Here is a 20,991-nt window from a genome sequence, read left to right as displayed (position 1 = left end):
TGCGACCATATTTGGATGTTAATTTAAAGCCATTAATGCACATATCATATTTGTGATACTTAACTGAAATATAGTGGATGCCTTTTAAATGACATCTTTTTTTCACCCAAACCATTGAAATTTGATCATACCTACTAACATAGGTACCAAAGCACTTTTTTATGACACTACTTGTGAAAAATCTGTATTATCATTTACTAAAACTAACTCTTTTTTTCTAAAACAGTTTTTTATTCAATTGATTTTATAATTTCAGCAAAGAATGAGATTAATCTTTTATTATGGAGTTTTCTATTGCTGCCATAAAAAGTGTTTCCAGGTAAAACGAGTATTCGGTAAACCAGTCCCAGTAAACTGAGCACCTCAGTATTATTGAGTATAATGAAGCACCTGTTTGTCATGTATTTGAGATTGAGGATTCAGATAAAGTTATGACTTTATGATAAGAAATTATGTGTACAGTAGTAATTAAAATTTTCTCAAAGGTAAGTAGCTTATGTTAATCATTAGTGTGCAGAAAATATAATCTTTGATGAAGAGTTTGCATTGAGAGCTTCCAATGATGTCAGCCAACCTTAGGATTGGCATTTTCATGTGAATTTTGCTAAATAATTGGCTACATAGGCTGAATATAGTATCATTTCATTCATATTCTTTAAATTTATAATCAAGGTTTGTGATTGATGGTAATTTTTTTATGTTATTTTTGTGAAAAAAATGGTTAGGCCATTAATAGTCGCTCGAATCAAACCTTGAAGTTTGTATCAATTTCTGATCTTTGTAATTTTTTGGAGTGCACAGGAGGGCTTGGCTTTCAAATTGTATACGATTTGTTCTTACTAGCATTCCTAACTGACACATCTCAACATTTTCATGGAAGTAACCTAGAGGACAAATATTAGAAACTGTCATTCTTCTCTATTGTGTGTTACTGCTTTGGTGGATATTATACATGAAATGTTAACTTTAACTTGGAATAATTAGAATTTGAGTGTCATGGTTTTAACTCAAGTCACAATTAAGTTCTTTTTTAAGTTTATACTGTATATTGATACACCTGTACAGACATGCATTTATGTAGCATTTTGGGCCAATGGTTGTATTAATGTTGGACTGTTGTGTAAGAAGGGCATAACCGCGTAACAAGCTGTATGCATAAATATATATTTTTCTCTCTGTGAATACCCTGGATAAGCAATGAACTGAATTGCTTGTGTAGAAAAGTCAAGGACCATTCATATGGTGGATGGGACCTCCTTTTTCAAATTAATTGGGTTATTGGACATCTGTTCAATCAATTTCAAAGCATATCTTGTTGAATCTGATGACTTTATGTTATTTGTTGTAATAAATTCTCATTGTGTGTTCAAAGTCTTTAAGAATGTGATATTTTTGTATATTTTTCATGCAATACTTGTTTTGCATAATATTTATTATTTTTATTTGTTAATTTTAAAAATATTTGATAATGATGATGTCTTGGTTCTTTGTAGCTGGTCATTTATTTTAGAATGTTGGTTTTATAATTCTTGTGCTTTAGTGTTTGGTTTTTCTAGTAAGCTGGCATCGCATTAAGTGGTGTATTTCTATAATTATTGTATTTTATTTGTATTTTATTCCCACTGTGAAAATGACTGCAGATAATTCCAAAATAATTTCAACAGTGTTTTTTGTGCTAAAAAATGAAATATATGGTCGCTTAGTAAATGTGCTCTTCTCTTTTCCTGAACTCATTATCTACGGAAGGTGGGGTGAAGCAGGAGTGGGTTTCACCTAGTTTAGTATGGCTGTTTTAGAAAATACAATTTATTATTAACAAATTTGGTCCACATAAAAGTAGGTGACCATCTGATACATGCTACATGAAGCACAAAACCTGTACCAAACTTCAGTTAGTCTCCATTCTGTCTGCTGAATTTAAGAAAAGTGCTACCATCTATGCTTCAGGCTACCACGCTTGTTGATTTACTACCTTTAAATGTGAAATGACCATGGATTAGGGCAGTGGCAAGTCTACAGGGGGGGAGGGGGCGTTAAGGGTGACTGTAGCATTCCCCCCCCCGCATTGGGTTTAAACATGCTTGATAAAATCGAAATTTTTGGAGGTTGCCACTTAGTACAAAAGTATTAAGTTATATATTCTGATATATTTACCTACTTTAACGAATTGAAATACAAATAGCACTAAACTTAGGGACTAATACATGCTTTTGGTATGTTACAATCCAGTGGCAGATCCAGAGAGGTATACAACTAGATAGAATGGTGATTTTGTTCGGAACCCCGCTACTGCTGGGAGCTTACCTCCCGCTTAATCCCCTCCCCCATGTCCGTATCCTGGATCTTCCACTGGATTAGAGTAAGTAAATGTGAATAAGTTGATGGTCTGCAATCAAGATGAGGTGGAATCTCGGCATAAAAATAAAATGCCTTGTTAAAGTTTTCCAACTCTGATAGAAAACATCTCGTACAGTTTCAACCTCACCATGACTCTTTTTTTATGATTTTAATTATGACTCTGTAATGTGCTCACCAAATTCGGTATGTCGACTGCTGTGGAAATTCACTACATTTTTGAGTAATTGCATCCAAATCATGCAAGTGTAGAGAGATGTGATCCCTGTGGGTTGGGGATATAGAATTCTCCCACAGTATCCCTGCTTGTCGTAAGAGGCGACTAAAAGGGTGGTTTCAAGAACTGAGTAGCTTGCCTATGCTGAAGAAATGGAGCATGAAGTGCAGTACAGCCTGAAATGACACCAGACAGGTATCTGTTTATGTGAATTTGAATGAACATGCTCAAAATGTTGATGAAGTATTGATTTTAATTAAAGGCTAAATCATAGTAAATCAAGGTATAGTTGCGTAATGGAAGAGCTTCTAGAAAAGCCAGTAATGAGGGGAAGGACCTGGTCCTTCACAGAGGGCTTAAGGATCTAGGGACAATTATAGATTGATTAAGGCACTTGAGGATTGAGGGGCAGTAGGTGGAGTGACTTAGCCCTTTAACTGATGAGTTTTCATGAAGGTATTATTTGAAAGTAAATCAGGTTTTTTTTTAATTTCAGACAGTGAAAGTACTCGTTACAAGGTATAAAATATCAATTTTTGTTTATTATATTTTTATTGAATTTTCAAAAAATATTTATTCAACTCACCTGTAAAACTACCCTTAGAATTCCAAAAGTGTTCCATATATTGTTTTGGTTTCAATTTCAAATATTTTGAGTAAAAATAATATGAGTAACAGTGTTTGCTCACTTACTTGAATGCCTTCCCTTAAAGACCCGATTAGTGTCACAATCTTGGCGGAAAAATCCAGTCTCCTTGCAGATTTTTCATTTTTATCGTCTCGTTTTGAATAGCATATGGGACATTGTTTTGCTGGATTCTGTATCATTCCTGTAGGCCTGATATATTCAGGGAAGTGCCATCCAGCTAGCCTTACTGGCTAGGTTCCGTCATAAGACTTTGGCTCGGAAAGCAGAAAACAATGAAAACCTTGGAGGGGCAGGAAATGAACTGTTCACCTCACACCAGATTCTTGGATCTACAAACTCTTCTTTATCTCACTCATATCCTTCTGATCCTATGCTGTATTCTGTAGAAGAAACTTACTCAGATATACCATAGGATGGATCATTCATATTCACTCTCTTCTGAATCCTCATCCATTTCCATCCTGATGAACAAAAAATAGAAAAATCATCTATTTTGACTCAAGTTAAGGCAATTATACAGTGAACATGATGTACTGCACAGTCAGTTGCGGTGTGCTCAATGCTATATTTTGGAGGCTTTCATAGCTTCTCCAACGACAGTATTGTGACAGTCCTGACCAGTGCCTGCTTACCGTGTCCCTCGTGTCGAAACAAACGTACACAAATAAAAATATAAATAGTCTTACAAAGTGGGGTTAGTTTGGTAGGCTCCTGGGCACACATGAAACCATTTAAAACCACAATTAGAATTTTAAGTAGGCATGCATTCCTAATTTAAACTTGTATTCAATTTACGAAACTGTATGATACGATCAAGCACTGATAACAAGCATGAAGACAATAACTTACTGGCTAGTGAGGGATGAATGATTTGACATACAGTGGACAGTGATAGACAAAAACATATCAAGGCAATACAATATGAACAAAATTACTGAGTGACTTTTGGCGCAAAGGGAATACTCGGGGTGACAGTGAAATGGTAATATGCAATTACCTCTTAATTAACCATTAATTGGTTGAATCCTCAAATAATGAGGGAAAATTCTTACACACTTGAGTATAATAAAAGGGACTGTTATTATTATTTTCTATTTAAAAATGTTTATTGATTTTTAAATTATGCATTGTATCTCCTGAGATTTATTTCCCGTTTTGACCACATAATTAGTTTAAAAATAACTCACATTCGGGTGTACGCCGCGTGTCGCAGTGGAGATTGCCCCGACGTTTCGCGACCGCCCAGCCGGCACAGCAGAAATTCTTTACATAAATGGAAGAGAAAAAATGGAGAAAATATATCTGTAGAGAAATCACAGGGTAGGAATTTCCCTATCTTTTCTGTTCGCAGAGAGCCCACAAGAGTATTTACGGCTCTAGCGCTAATAATGCAGTGAAATTATTTTTGAATTATATTCGGAGGACTCACACGGTTGGAGAGCTAATTAATATTTTTGTTCCAACATTAAATAAACAATTATAACATACTATTTAGCATTTTAAATTCTCGAAGTGGACCATTGTGCGCGAAAGGTTGTTATTGTGATGAGTGCAAATGCTTCGATTTCAAGAATAACTTTATTCCCTAAGCCCTAACGATAAATTTCATTTCATGTTGACATTGGTGCAACTTTATAATAATTCATCTGCACGTAATTGGCACGTTTTAGGGGACGAGATGTCCTCAATACCCAACTTTGAGGTGTTTCTCGTCTGCTAACCGAAAGCCATACAAGAAGACTATCGATTTATACAATCGATATGATTGAAATCGAAATTCTGCCATGCTGCTCGAGTAACAACATCAACGGTTTGAAACGGTTGCAATCACGAATGTTTTGAAAGTTGTCTCTATTATTCCTCGTGCTGTATGAGTAAAAGCGGTTGAAAATGAAATATCTTTTACCAACGGAGTAACGCAGTAGCCTCTGCCCTGTCTCACGCCCTGAAATTTACGTAGACGAGTATGTAAACAATTGGATCTGTATTTGAAGCATGGAAGAAGTTGTTTGAAGTAAGTACCATTAATTTCTCTTTTGTTCTCCATGTTGAGCATTTACTAGTGCAATGTTACTGGAATAACGTATAATATATCAGCATTTCTTTCCATGTTCGTTATTAATATTTGAATCATGCATTTTCAAATTATTTTCTAGTGGAATAACTTGAGTGGAACTCGTTGGTGTTGTTATATCCTAATAGTGACGGAATTTCTATCGTCCTTTGTCGTCTATGATGTTATTGCAGCGCTAAATTTTCCCATCTAACGTCAAGATAAGTACCGTATCAGTCATATTTTAATTGTAGTCACTTGGGTGTGTTTTTAATGTGAAATAAGTCGTACGTCCCAAGTGTTGTGAGGATATGACGAAAATCATCGTTTTGATAAGAGTATACCTATTCCTCGACATTGGAGGTGAGTTTCATTATTTTCTCGTCATTACGTTTAACAGCTATACCATACTTCTTTGCAGAGATGCTGAAAACAGAGGAATTGTAGGCCCTAAATGGAGCTTTCTGTGGGAAAAGCCTTGGGCGAATGAACGGGCAGATGTCTAAAAATTATTTCTAAATTACGGTGTAGATGTGCCTAAATAAAGATAATTTTTTAGAGACTTATGATTTTTTGTGTGTAAAAATGTGTGGAAACCTCATCCCGCTTAGAGTTAGCAATAAAGGTAGTAATAAGCGAGCATCGAGTATTAGTCGCCGTTAGTTCGTAGCATGGCCTCTACGCGGCGCCCTACTCGCCGTTAGAGAAATGATTTCTCTTGTATTTAGGAAATCTTTCTCTTGGATTTCTCTAGTTTTTCTCTAACTTTTCTCCAAGATATACGTATATGATTTCTCTTAACGTATATGATTTCTCCGTTTTATACGGAAATTATACGTATATTTTGGTTCTATTTAAAACGTTGTGCCGGCTGGGCGACTGCTAGCTGATTCTTAATCCGGTATCTCTATTGTAGTTGTTCTTGTTTTTCTTTATTTCTATGGCCTCGCGGATGAGTCGGGTTTTAAAATGTTTTGTCCTCGCGATGACTCTTGATTTTTCGAAGTCGATTGCATGTCCGGTGGCTTCGTGCTCCGCTACGGCTGACTTTGAAGGGTAACCCAGTCGAATGGCTCGCTTGTGTTCTTCTATCCGAGTTTTGACTGTTCGTCCCGTTTCTCCGATGTATTTCTTCTCGCACGATCGGCAGGGGATTTCGTATACTTCTTCCATTTGAAGTGGCGTCCTACCCTTGGCATTTCCTAGGAAGTGTCGTACTTGGGCGTGTGGTTTAAAAATGGCTTTAATGTCAAATTTCCGGAGGATGTTACCGATCTTATCCGTCGTTCCTTTCACGTAGGGGAGGAAGGCTTTCTTTTGGTTAATGATGTCTTCTGCGTCTTGGGAATCGTTCCTGTTGTCCTTGTTGATAATCTTTTTAAAATTGCGGGATATAGCTCCGTTGTCGTAGCCATTAAGACGTAGGATGGATTTCAGCTTAATAATTTCTGAAGATAGATTCTTCGGGTCACTCAGCCGGATCGAACGTTCAATTATCCCATTTCTGCCCAAGCACAGAATTAATTGTTTTTTTAAAACTTTTTTCACGCAAATGTTGTCATTTAGTTGTAATCTATACGAATATGATGTTTTTTTGTTCATAAGTCAAGTAATTTAGTAGAAAAAAATGTTGCGTTTTCGCAACGTTGGGCGTTAGTGGGGTTGCCTAGGCCAACATTGAAATCAAACCCAAGGGTCAAGAACAAAACGATTATATAATATATTAAGATCACAAATGAATGAATGATGTTGAAAATAAAATAAATATACATATAATACTCATTTGTTTATAAATTACAATCACATCACATTTTGTCATGGAATATTCTGAAACACGTTGAGTGCAAAGGGACATTACATTTCACACACATGAATACAGTTTGCGATTTGCAATGCCTACATCTTCTTCTGCTCCTTTTTTCCAAGCGTTTGATTAAATGTCCCACTTTGTCCTTTCTAACACAGTCTGGAAGGCCCCCTTTAGGTGGGCGACCCAGTCCTTGATTATTCGTCACGTCAGGATCTTGCACTTCTTCTTGATTTTTGTTGCCCACTTGGTTTGGTATGGTTACTTCCATAACTCCCGATTGAAGCAACGATAAAACTATGCAACTCTTGAAGTCCAGTTGCGAAGCTCTATCACCGGTGACCAATTGGAAAAACTTCCAGGCATTGACAGCCGCCATATCTAGAGAATTTATAAATAATGGCCACCACCATTTCTTTCCCCTCGTTCTTATTCTGTAGTTCGCTACACCATTGTCATGGAGATCAACTCCTCTCATACCCTGGTTATACTCGCGAATTAAATTTGGTTGAGGGATGAAAACGGCCTTCCTTGCCGTACGATCCCATCGTTTGGCTTGGTTCAATGGAACCAAAAATCCACAGTTAGAAGCGACTGTAACCACAGCGTTATCAAACCAACGAACCACAAATATTTGGTTTTTTCGGTCAAAGGCTGAGAAGGCCTCTAATCTTGCCTCATTTCGACGACTCAGAGCAAAAGCTCGACTAATTATAAAGGAGTCAAAGAAGGCCTCCTGGATAAATTATGTATCCTCCATCAACAACAGGACTCCACTAACTCAGGTCTGGAACAAGGTGAGGGCTATCTCGGGAGCACGGCATGTTCACGGAGTTTCGTGCCTTGTATTTCAAGGTGTGACATTTCACACACCGGATGAGATATGCGACGTTTTCGGGGAAGCGTTTGCCAAGACCAGCAGCGACGAGAACTACTCAGCAGCCTTCCTATCTATTAGGGAACGCTCCCCACACTTGAACTTCACGGAATCGCACGCAGCAGCCGGATACAATGATCTTTTTTCCTTATGGGAACTGAAGTCCGCCATAACGGATTCCAAAGACACCGCGAAAGGAGTGGACGGTGTCCGAAACATATTTCTTCGGAATATTCCGGAGAACGCGTTGATGGATATTCTCCATACCCTCAATCAAATTTGGGTTGAGGGAAGCTTCCCTACAGCGTGGCGGGAATCCGTAGTTGTCCCTATCCCCAAACAAGGAAAGGATAAAACAGACCCAAATGATTATAGGCCAATATCCTTAACCAGTTGTCTATGCAAGACCATGGAAAGAATGGTGAACCGTCGGCTCGTTTGGTGGTTGGAGCGTCGGAACCTTCTTTCCAATATCCAGTGCGGTTTCAGGCGAGGTAGATCCACCACAGACCACCTCGTGAGAACCGAAAATTTTATCCAGGAGGCTTTCCTTCTGGGCCAGCATGTCATAGCCGTGTTCTTCGATCTGGAGAAGGCGTATGACCGAGTCTGGCGCCAGAAGATTCTGAATACGTTACACGAGTCCCAGATAGCACAAAGTAAGTGAGTTAACCGTTTCTTATGGTTTTCTTACGGAAAAAATTGATAAGCAGCTTATCGTAAGCTAAGGGACTTATATAAGGCAAGGGTAAGACGTTAGGGACGTTCAGGTAAGGAATGCCGTCAAATAATCTCAGGCAATGTAAGTCACTTCTGTTGGAGCGCCAAAGGCGGCTGAACAGCATACTACACATGCTTGGCGGCTCATCTTGACATGAATTTAAAGGCTATTGGGGAAATTTGGCGAGTTTTTGTAAGGGCTGAACAACTGATAACAGATTTTCCCGTAAATAGAAAAAAATTAATAGCTGCAAGCAACCGGCTAGTGAAGATATAAAGCATAGTACAAGTACTCTATCCATGCAGCGGAAAGAAAAAAAATAACACCAGGGTGGATCCGAACGTGCGACCTTCGGAACCGAAGTATTACACTCTAACCACTACACCACGGCATTTGTTGAGAACATGAGGCGTAGTTACTAATTAAATATCCAATTATGTAAAAAAACTTGTTTGGCATGTGCATGAAAAACTGAATTTATTCAAGGTCCATACATTTTAACATTTATGAATTTTAAATTATGGTTTGATAACCCGATGACTACAATACGTATATTAGATGTTCCTTCCGGCATTTTTATATTATTCTACGTTGGTATTCTTGTGAAATTGTGTTTTTCTTACGACCTTCGTTAAGCTATCAGTTCATAAATGTGAATGATTTTCAAATTATGGCGGTATGATGTTGTTTCTCCTCATAATATAGAAGCGCCAATAATAAAAACATTGTTTTAATGCATAAAGGCCTTAATTAACACTCTGTAACGATGGGATAATAACAGCATCTACGGAAGTGCTGAAAGTTTGGCATCCATTTTGCCATTACTCTGGATGTTTGTCGCCCTGGCCGTAAGAAACCCATAACAAGCTTACTTGAGAAGCGACTTCCTTATTTCTTCCTTTCACCTTATCTCAATGACTTATAATGTGCTAGCTGGGGTGGGGCCTAAGAGGAAATCTTCCAATTTTTATCAAAAATTTTTTAGCAGACCGTGTTTTTAAAGTAAGACTAGGTAATCATTTATCCGGACCTTTTACACAACATAATGGGGTACCACAAGGCTCTGTACTCAGCGTCACACTCTTCGCCATTGCGATAAATGGCGTTACAGAATGCGTCAGAACACCAGTGATGGGCTCCTTATTCGTGGACGACTTGGCCATTTTCTGTCGATTGTCCACAATTGCCAGTGCCGCACGGGTCACCCAGCTGACCCTTAACAGACTTGGGGAATGGTCGAATCGAAGTGGATTTCATTTTTCCGTTTAAAAAACGAAATGTGTCCACTTCCATCGTAAGCGGGCACATGTTCCTCCACCAGAACTTCGCCTGAGCGGCGGAATTCTACCTTATACGGATTCAGCCCGCTTTCTGGGTTTGATTTTTGACCGCCGCCTTAATTGGCGTGAGCACATTGAGTTTTTAAAAAACAAATGTTTGAAAGTTTTAAATATCCTGCGATATCTATGTAATTACTCGTGGGGTGCCGATCGCTCCACGATGCTTTTATTGTATAGAGCATTGGTGCGCTCTAAATTAGACTATGGATGTTTTGTCTACTCCTCTGCCCGTGAAAGCTATTTGAGGCCTTTGAACACGGTTCACAATGCGGGGCTTCGATTAGCAACTGGAGCTTTCAGGACTTCTCCGGTCTTGAGTGTTTACTCAGATTCTGGGGAGCCCCCGTTGACTGCACGCCGAAACATCCTTATGTGCAACTATGTTGCTAAAATTCTAACAATGAGAGGGCACCCTAGTTTTAATATTATTTTTACCCCCCGCTTTATAAATATTTTTAACAGGCGGCCTAGGGCAACTAGACCCCTAAGTATTACTTTAATAATTTTATCCTGGACAGTGAGTTTATACTCCCAGAAGTGTACCCCATTGGGAATTCGGAAAATGCACCTTGGCAGGTACCTTTTCCACAAGTCAGCTTTGTCCTCCACAAAAATCAAAAATCTTTGACAACTGCCGCGGAATACCAGCATAGCTTCAAGGAAGTAATGCACCGCCACCCCGACTTCATTCCTGTTTACACGGACGGATCGAAGTCGGAGCGTGCGTGCGGGTGTGCAGTGATCTCGTCTCACCATGGAACCCTCAAGGCCAAGCTCAGTCCGCTGTGTAGCGGCTATACGGCAGAACTGTTCGCCATAAAGATGGCTCTGGATGGTATTAAGTGTAGCAACGCGTCCTTTATGGTCTGCAGCGACTCCATGAGCGCCCTGCAGTCCATTTCCAGTTTTTCTCCCAGTCACCCAATCGTCCAGGAAATTCAAAATAGACTACTTTCCCTTGCTCGGAAAAAAGTGAAAATCCGTTTTCTGTGGGTTCCTGGACATGTGGGTATTGCTGGAAATGAGAAGGCCGACTCGGCCGCGAAGGCAGCCAGCGAGGACGACGTTGCTGATTCTGTGCTGGTACCATATGAAGATTTGAAGGCGACCACAAAAAAGATAGCCTTAGAAAAGTGGAAAGAGACTTAGCGCTCTCTTACCGGAAATAAACTGCGCGCAATCAAGCCGGTAATCTCAGCGTGGCCCACGTCTGTCAGGAGGAATCGCAGGGAGGAGGTCGCAATCGCACGATTGAGAATTGGGCACTGCGCTCTGACCCACTCGTACCTCTTCTCCGAAGAGAGAATTCCACCCATATGTGATGTTTGCGACTCTCCCATTACTGTGAGACATCTCCTGACAGAATGTGAGAAATACCGCTCTGTGCGCCATCGGCTGAACATTGGAGGAGACCTAGGGCACATCCTAAGAGACGACCCTGATAGTGTCACCCGAGTGATAAAGTTTTTAATAGAGACCGGGCTAATTAACAGTGTTTAAATTCCAACCTTCTTATAATTTGACAACCCCTTTTATTTCAAAACTTTTATGAATGTTTAAAGGTTTATTTTTAATACATCTTTTAAAATTTTTGTTTTTTATAGATTGTCTGTGGTGCAAATGACCTTAGTTGTCGAGGCACCCTAAACACAAATACTACTACTACTAATAAAAAACTGTAATAAATAATCAAGAATAAAAATTCATCATATCGCTATATTTATTGAGGCTGAACCACTTCAAAAATTTCATTATCTTTCTTGCATTACTAACACGACAGCATTCATCATTCTTTCTAAAACAGTAATTTTTTAAAAAGATGCTGGCACAAACATATACAAGTTTTTTGATTGCATTATTCATTTGGTGCCCATTGTCACAGATATTGTCATTTAAGTAGTCATTTAGAATCAACGCATTCATGCTAACACTGTATAATACATTCCTCTGACTGACTTCTTTTAGAAATTCTTCTTCTAAATCACTGCTGATGATTTTATTCATCACAACATATACATGAACAACAGCATTCACAGCAACTTCCTGAGGCACAAAAATACCACTTCGACTAAGGCACTCCACCAAATTATCACTGTCTACCTCTTCTAACATTCTTTCCTTCACTAACATTTTTTTTACAAAATGGGCAATTAATCAATTTTAAATATGATCTCACATAATACCCAGCTTAGTATTTTAACACAGGTACAGCATTGCTTATATTTTTTATATCGTCAGACTCCACAGATGTATTGTAGTGTAAAAACGAATCAACTGATTGTTTTGGCTCAAGTACATCATCAATATCATCATCATTTACACTGTCCACTAATATATTTTTGAATGATTGAGACTTAAGCTTCAGAGGTAAGTAGTTTTGAAGCCTTAATTTGGTCTCTGACTCGTACAACTGCCTGATAGAAATGTGATAGAGCCAGCAAGCTGCTTGTAGAGACCAAATCGCTCTTCAAGGCAGTTGGTTTTAACTTTGCCAGGCAACATAAACTCCATCCCTAACTCCACCGTACAATAGGATGCCATTTCACAGAGGGCATGTGTGGTATGCATGAAGGCGGAATGGGTTTCTTTTGACAACCCACCCACGGTACGATCCCACCTCTGCACCCAATCGAACACTTTCTCTAATACCTTTCTCCCTTTAGAATCCAAAGTCATAAGTGTTTGTAAGGGGTCTTTTAATCTAATCCTTTTCCTGGGAGTCTTTACATTAACCATGAAATTATTTGAACAAATTCAGCAGTTTCATTGTGATGCTTCAAATTTTTATCTTTCCCCAAAGGCTTAAGGGCAGTGACCACATAGTCATTAAATACTTGCAACACCAGCTTCACATTCTGTCTCTCTATGTTTGAAGGGTAGAATGCTTTCAAGGTGAGTGGATGCCCAAACCTAACAATCTCACCACACTCAAGAAAATAAAGTTCCCTGATAGTCTGAAAGGACGCAGTCAATTTTGGTGCACTGTCATCATTGAAATCAGGGAATAAGAATGACTGCCCATTACTCTGATTTAACCAATTGTTCCTAACACATTTGATTAAGTGAACGGAGTCAAATACAAAAAATAGGGGCCGTGTTGTATCGCAAGGATGTGGATATACAATGCTTATTTTCTCTGGTTCTGTGAACATTGCAACTGCTTTCCTATTAATAGCATTGTTATCCGAGACAATGCTCACCACTCTGTATCCAATACCCTCCAATGTGATGATTACTTTTTTTTTGTTACATCATGCAATTCCCTAGCAGAAAAATTACACACTGGAATTATATGAACCACCTCTTTGAATGGTGACATTAAACTTGAAATCATGAAAACATGTGCAGTTTTGGCAACTGAGGAAGAGTTATGACTAAAGCCAACTACATTACCCCCTTTGTAATCAACATATGTCTTCAAATGAATTTCGTCCATCATGAGGATGACATTTCTTTCATGGCATTTAAGTTTGGGAAAGACAATTTTGGCAATTGTAAGTGAGTTACATAAATCTGCTGCTGGGCTTAAATTTTGCCTTGAACACACTTGACGAATGGTTGTGGGATGTGGAAGGGAGAACATGCCTGAATTCCTAGCAAATTTATAGGCATGAGGAGAAATTGTAAACAATATACAAGAAAAAACTAAAGTCTCACTTCTATAACGACAGGTAAACTTGTTCATCATCGTAAGCTTCAGTTGTTCAATGATAAAGCTAACTTTCGCTCCTACTTCATCATCTGCTGCCATAACATCTAAAATAGACAAAATGACCTCTAACTTAAGGCACATTTCTGACTTTTCAACCTTGGTTCTATTCCCCATCAAAACATTTAGCCCATCCAAAATTTCTTTCTGTACATTCATATCATTAACGTACATGGGAAACTTATATTTACCAACTGTTTTCAAGGAAACAGTTCCCAAAAAGCTTCTGACTTCCAAATCATTTCCCACCAAAACAATCGCCCTAATTTCTGGAAGAGGATCGGTTGTGATATAGCAGAGAAGCAATTCATCACCTTTCTTGACAATGGAAAAATTACCTAACCAGTCACATTCTCCCAATTTGTTGTGAAGTTCACATGAATCCTTAAACTTCACCTTTTCCTCGGAGAGCCTTCTCTCTTCTTCACTCTCTTTAATACACCTCTCCTGGTGCTTCATATCCAATCTCAGTCGCTTCGTCTCGGGTTCCTCACGTGATGATCGATGAAGCCGAACTTAAGTAAGACGGGCAGCCAAGGAAAACAGAAGGTAGGGGAGACCGGGGCTAGTTGGGTACACTTTTGGCCCATGAATTTTCTAATTTTTTCCATACATGTTTTTTAAAAACTAAAAATACCAGTGTGTAAAGGGACTCTTTGGTTCCGTTAAGCACTATGGTGTTTTCACCAATTGTAATTAGTAATTTCGGAATAAACAAAATTCCTAAGCAATACACGTGTACCAACTAGCCCCATATACGGGGCTAGTTGGTACACAGACCGGGGCACGTTGGTACACTAATAATAAAGAATTCAGGTTAACAAAAAACAAGACAATATGTCAATAAACAAAACTTAACTTTATTTTTAGACATTATTTTTAAATGTATATGAGTACATAAGTACAAAAAACATTAGCTTATTCATAATATAATAAAATAGCTCAATTGCTAAAACTTATTATCTAAAAATTAATCTTGGTAGCAAAATTAGGCTACAACTAACATTGTTTTTAAATTTATAAGTAGGCCTACGAAAAAACTTTAACTTGTTCATAACATAAAAAATAGCTCAATTGCTAAAAACCAATTATCTAAAAATTAATCTTGATAGCAAAATTAGGCCACAACTAACATTGATATGTTGTATTTTCTAATCTGAGGACATGTCATCAAAGTCATTGCAGTTAATGCAAACAATTAAAATAGATAGCATCGCCTGTAGCACATTTTTGATGAGCCCATTTTTTGCACTTAATGCATTGTATCCATCCTACCCCCGGTTTTGATTCTTTATAGTTCCCCAAGCAATAAATGCAAAATAATAGATATTCCTCCCCCTCATCTTCTGACAAGTCTAAAAAGTACTTGTTAAGCTTCTTCTTTAAGGTCCTCTTTTTTGCCTGTTGATTTTCTTTCTTCACATTTTTTTCTTTTTGAACAGGTTCTTTACTATTCCTGAGCTTCTTTGGACACCTTTCATCTGTTTGCTCAGGTTTTGACCATGTTGAGTTTTGATTTTCCTCTGTCTCTGTTCTTCGGATAGTTGGTTTTTTACAGGCGTGTCTGTTAATATTTCCGTAGACCGCTTCTTTCTACCTTTGTTAGTACCTTTTCGGGGATCAGCTTTATGAACCCCGCACGGGGGGAAGAGAGTAATCTCTTCCTTTGGGGAGTCGCGCCCCCACGGACCCGAGCCCACCGGGGAGACAACCTCGTCAAAAAACCCTTCGTACGCTAGGATAGCGTCCAGACAGCATGTGACTCTGCTGTGCTGAGTAGCCGAAACATCTGGCGTCCAGATTCACCCACGTGTTTGCCGTGCGTGGAGACCCGTACAAGGGGGAGAAGGGGATCCTGGTGGGTGAGTTCTCCGGCACCCAGCTGGGCGTCGGAAACCCGGTATGGGCCGGAGTTCAACACCCCACTTCGGCCCTGGATTCACCGAAAAACGGGCGGCCGAGAAGAGCCCAGCTCGGTCAATCGGCTCCTGGCGGCTGGGGAGCTTGGCGGCTCCTTCCGAGCGTACGCCAGGACGGGTTAGTGCTGGAGATATGGGGGTCTCCGTAGGGCGGCCGAAGGTGCGTGGGTTCGGAGGGCCCCCGCGCTGGAGGTTCTAACCCAAAAGAGATCCCCTATCAAAGGTTCCTATATCCCTCGGGTAGCCCTGGCGACCACACCGGATCTCGGTGTGGCGTCCCGAATGTGTGGCTCCGTGGTGGGTGGGGAGCCCAGGGGATGAATTTCTGTTTTGAGTCCATGGATAACAACTTTCTTCCTCCAACGAAAAGATCCCGTCCGGAAGTGGGCGGGGGAGAAAGTAAGTCTACCGCATGTCGGAAATTCCTTGTTATGAGATGTGCTAATGATGGTGAGACCCTGACAAAGGTATCTCCCTTTCTAATAAGACGAGTTCTGTCGGCAGCGATACCCGGTGACTTAGAATCGGCCAAAAAATTAAGGGATGGATCACTGTTAATTAAAACTAGTAACGAAACACAAAGCGAAAAGTTATTGAAAATGACAAAATTTAACGAAATACCGGTTAAGGTCCAGGTGCACCAAACACTCAATACATGTCGGGGAGTCATTTCGCATTACGACCTACTCTACGTCTCTGAAGATGAGATAAAGAGTGAGATGGCGTCTCAGGGTGCAATAGACTGCCGCCGTCTAAAGACAAAGAGGAACGGTGAGCTGACCAACAGCACGTCCGTCATCCTCACTTTCTGTCGTGACAAACTTCCTGACAAGGTCTATGTGGGATACGAATCTGTTCCCGTAAGGCCATTCATTCCTAGCCCCATGCGGTGTTTTCAATGCCAGCGTTTCGGCCACATCGCTACCAGATGTGAGGGTAAGGCCACCTGCCCGCGCTGTGGCAAAGATAAACACGAAGGTGACGCGTGCACCTCTGCACCAGCCTGTGTGAATTGCGAGGGATCACATCCGGTTTATTCTCGAGATTGCCCCAAGATGAGAGAAGAGAAAAAAATAATGGAGACAAAGACCGTGGAAAAGCTGCCATATCAAGAAGCACGAAAGAAATACAGAACACTCATCGCGCCTACGTTCTCCCGTTCGTATGCTGCCGTAGTAGACAGTGAGAAAACTAACAATACAGACACGCAAGAGAAAAATAAGGAAGAACATACTATTAAGAATGCAAAGCAAGCCAAGCCGGATAAGGCTACCAAGCCGGCAACGAAGAAGGGCACACCGCCGGAAAAAAACGATGCTAGTCAGGGCTCTTCAAAGAAGAACCCAACCACAACACCCACCGTGGCCACGCAAAGCAGGCGTGGAAAATCTCAGTCCCCGGGTCCATCTGGTTCGCCTACGCGTAGCCAACCAGAGTCTATGGAAGAAGACGAATATATATCCGAGTCAGAAATCATCCGGGCGAAGGCTAAGGAGAGAAGACGCATTAAGCGTTGACTCTCCCTTTGGCAGTTTTAAATTAATTTATCTATTTATTTATTTATTTAATTTTTATCAATTTTTAATGGATTTTATCATACAGTGGAACTGTAACGGTTTTTATCGGCATAAGGAGGAGCTAGACATTTTTATCAGAGATTTTAACCCGTCCTGTATATGTTTGCAGGAAACACATTTTAAGGACACGGACAAGGGATATTTAAAACATTTTAACGCTTTTAGATTGGACGATACCAGCGGCCAACGAGCCCATGGTGGAGTGGCGGTTTTTGTTCGGGAGGCACTTTACACCTCCAGAATAAATCTTAACACACCGTTCCAAGCGGTAGCGGTGACGGTGCACGCTCCCGAGGCGATAACGGTGTGCAACGTTTACCTGCCGGAGGGTGCACCCGTCACCCGTTTTAATCTAGAATCCCTTGTTAATCAGCTACCTCAGCCTTTTATTTTACTCGGAGATTTCAATGCTCACGATCGTCTATGGGGAAGCACCCCGGAACAGTGCAACCGTAGGGGACGTATTTTATCAAGTTTTATTAGTGATTTTAACCTAATTTTGCTCAATAACGGCGAGAAAACCCGTTTTAACTCTTATAGCGGCGATTATTCCTCCATTGACTTGGGTATTGTATCGACTAGTTTGGTCAATAAACTCAAACTCTCTGTGCATAAGGATCTTAGTGGGAGCGATCACTTTCCCCTTTTAATCAAAAGGGAGCAAAATTTAAACCCCGATTTTATTAGACCAGGCTGTTGGATTGTCCGGAAAGCTGATTGGCATCTTTTTAACTCAAATTTTAACTACGTGTGGGATAAAAACAACGACTGTGTAACAAACGTAAATCTTTTGACATCCAGCATCATTCAAGCCGCCGAAATTAGCACACCACGATCTCGAAGAATCCTTCCAAGAAATGCTGTGCCATGGTGGAATGAAACCTGCGCAGAAGCCATTAAAAAACGTAAGAAAGCTCTCCGAATTTTCAACAAGTATCCTACAGCAAATAATCTCTCCGCTTTTCGGCGACTAAGAGCGAAAGCGCGTCAGGTAATAAAGGACGCAAAGAGGATTTCTTGGATGAATTTTGTCTCCGGTGTCAACCACAGGACTCCACTTGCACAGGTATGGCGTAAGGTGAGGAGCATATCGGGTAGCAGCCAGCATCTAGGTATATCCTTCCTAGAAGTCGAAGGAAAGGTTATCACTTCTCCAGCTGCGATAGGGAACGTATTCGCCCAATTACTCGCCAAAGTGAGCAGCGACGAATGCTATGAACCTTCTTTTGCGATCCTCAAGAAAAGGCTCGAGAACGTCCCTATATCCTTTATGGAGCCTAAAACAACGGCAGACTACAATATGCCATTTACCATTTGGGAGCTGAAATCTGCCATCCATGACTCCCACGACACGTCCCCAGGACCCGACGAGATCCACAATGCCTTCCTCCGAAATCTATCGGAATCGGCGTTGCTGGAAATCCTTGAAACTTTTAATCAGCTTTGGGCCAATGGGGATTTTCCTCCGTCCTGGCGGGAGTCCGTCATTGTTCCCATCCCAAAACATGGAAAAGACCGAGCTGATCCGAATTCTTACCGGCCGATTTCTCTCACCAGCTGCCTGTGCAAGTTAATGGAGCGAATGGTAAATCGACGTCTCATTTGGTGGCTGGAGCGTCGAAAACTCCTCTCTAGGATACAATGCGGATTCAGACGGAACCGTTCCACAATGGACCACTTGGTTAGGATTGAAAATTTCATCCAAGAAGCCTTCCTTCTCCGCCAACACGTAGTCGGTGTATTTTTCGACTTAGAGAAGGCTTACGACCGGGTCTGGCGACGTAAGATTCTACGCGTATTACGCGAGTGGGGTTTTAGAGGCTGTTTGCCCATTTTTATACAAAATTTTTTAACCAACCGTGTTTTTAAAGTAAGGACGGGACAGTTGTTGTCAAATTTTTACCCTCTTGACAACGGAGTTCCCCAAGGCTCCGTTCTGAGCGTGACGTTGTTCGCTATTGCGATCAACGACATAGCTCACTGCATCAAGGAGCCAGTGTTAGGGTCACTGTTTGTGGATGATCTCGCGATTTTCTGCAGATCATCTAGGGTCGTGAATGCATCGCGGATGGCGCAACTCACCATCAATAAACTTCACAAATGGACCCAAAATAACGGCTTCCTTTTCTCTTTGGAGAAAACAAAGTGCGTTCACTTTTCTCGCACTCGGGGCGTCCATGTAAATCCCACGTTACACCTAGGTGGTAGAAACCTCCCATTTGTGGAATCAGTCCGTTTTCTGGGGATGACCCTCGACCACAAACTCAACTGGAAGGAGCACATTAATTCTGTCAAGGTAAACTGTTTGAAGTCTTTGAACATTTTAAAGTTTTTAAGCCACGCATCTTGGGGAGCAGACCGCACCACCTTAATTTTACTTTACCGCACACTGGTGCGGTCGAAATTAGACTACGGCTCATTCGTGTATGCGTCCGCTCGCGAGACGTATTTGAAAGCACTTAATTCAGTGCACAACGCAGGTCTGCGACTATGCACTGGGGCGTTTAGGACCAGCCCGATTCCCAGTATATATACCGACGCAGGCGAGCCTCCTCTATGCTACCGAAGGACCTGGCTTCTTTGTAGCTACGTTTCCAAAATTTTAGCAATGACGAGTCACCCATGTTACAGTTTACTTTTTAAACCCCGTTTTATTAATGTTTTTAACCGAAGGACTAAAGCAACCAGACCAGTAAGCGTTCGTTTTAACGATTTTATTCGCGGATGCGAATTCACGCTACCTGAAGTGTATCCTGTTTCATTCTCGGAACACCCCCCTTGGATCACTCCCACTCCGGTGGTGAATATTCTTTCACGATCTCGACCGAAGTCTTCCACAACTCCCTCGGAATACCAGCGTTTGTTTGCCATGTTCCGATGGAATCACCCCAACCTTACCCCCGTTTACACTGACGGTTCGAAAGATAACTCTGCTTGTGCATGTGCAGTGTTCTCCCCTATCCACGGGAACATCAGAGCAAAGCTTCACCCGATGTGCAGTGTGTACACGGTGGAGCTTTATGCCATAAGGACAGCTCTAGAAGCCCTAGGTGACCACGGCGGCTCCTTTGTCATATGCACTGACTCCAGGAGCTCACTACAAGCCATCTCTGGCTTCTCACCCGTGCACCCGATCGTGCAAGAAATACACTCTCTCCTGCTGACCCTTTCGAGAAAGGGTTTGAATATCCATTTTCTGTGGGTACCGGGACATGAGGGGATAGCCGGGAATGAGATAGCAGACGCTATGGCCAAGGAAGATCTGAATAACGAAGTTCTTGTCTCAACGCTGGTTCCCCACGAGGACTTACGAGCATCTCTAAGAAACGTGGTATTTGGAAAAGGGAGGGAGTCATGGAGGATTCTAAATAACAACAAGCTCCGTGGCATCAAGGACATGGTAGCAGCGTGGCCCTCCTCAGCTCGTAGTAATCGGAGAGAGGAAGTAGTACTTACACGATTGATGATAGGGCACAGCCCCCTGACCCATGCGTATCTCTTTACTGAAGAGAAGGAACCTCCCCAATGTGGGGATTGTAAATGTCCATTAAGTATTAGACACATCATGCTAGATTGTGTTAAGTACCGCGAAGCGCGAAGACGAAATAATCTAGGGGGAGACCTAAAAACCCTTTTAGGAGACCACCCTACCAACTTAATCTGTACATTTCGGTTTCTCAGAGAAATAAACATTTTTAATAAAGTCTAATTATGTACACTTTCAACGAAGACATCAGATGCAGTAGATTACTTTATACATAACTTTT

General features: G+C 40.9%; 1 long non-coding RNA gene across 1 annotated transcript; it reads left to right on the top strand.

Moving 5' to 3' along the window:
• The first annotated feature begins 4,468 nt into the window (after positions 1–4,468).
• On the top strand, positions 4,469–5,836 carry LOC124160341. Its single transcript, XR_006865142.1, has 2 exons — positions 4,469–5,235; positions 5,378–5,836. It is a non-coding gene; the product is annotated as an uncharacterized LOC124160341 (long non-coding RNA).
• Positions 5,837–20,991: the final 15,155 nt, after the last annotated feature.

Source organism: Ischnura elegans, chromosome 6, assembly GCF_921293095.1.
Source record: "Ischnura elegans chromosome 6, ioIscEleg1.1, whole genome shotgun sequence".
Lineage (NCBI taxonomy): Eukaryota > Metazoa > Arthropoda > Insecta > Odonata > Coenagrionidae > Ischnura > Ischnura elegans.
Note: the sequence above shows the minus strand (reverse complement) of the source record. Positions and strands in the feature narration are given on the sequence as shown.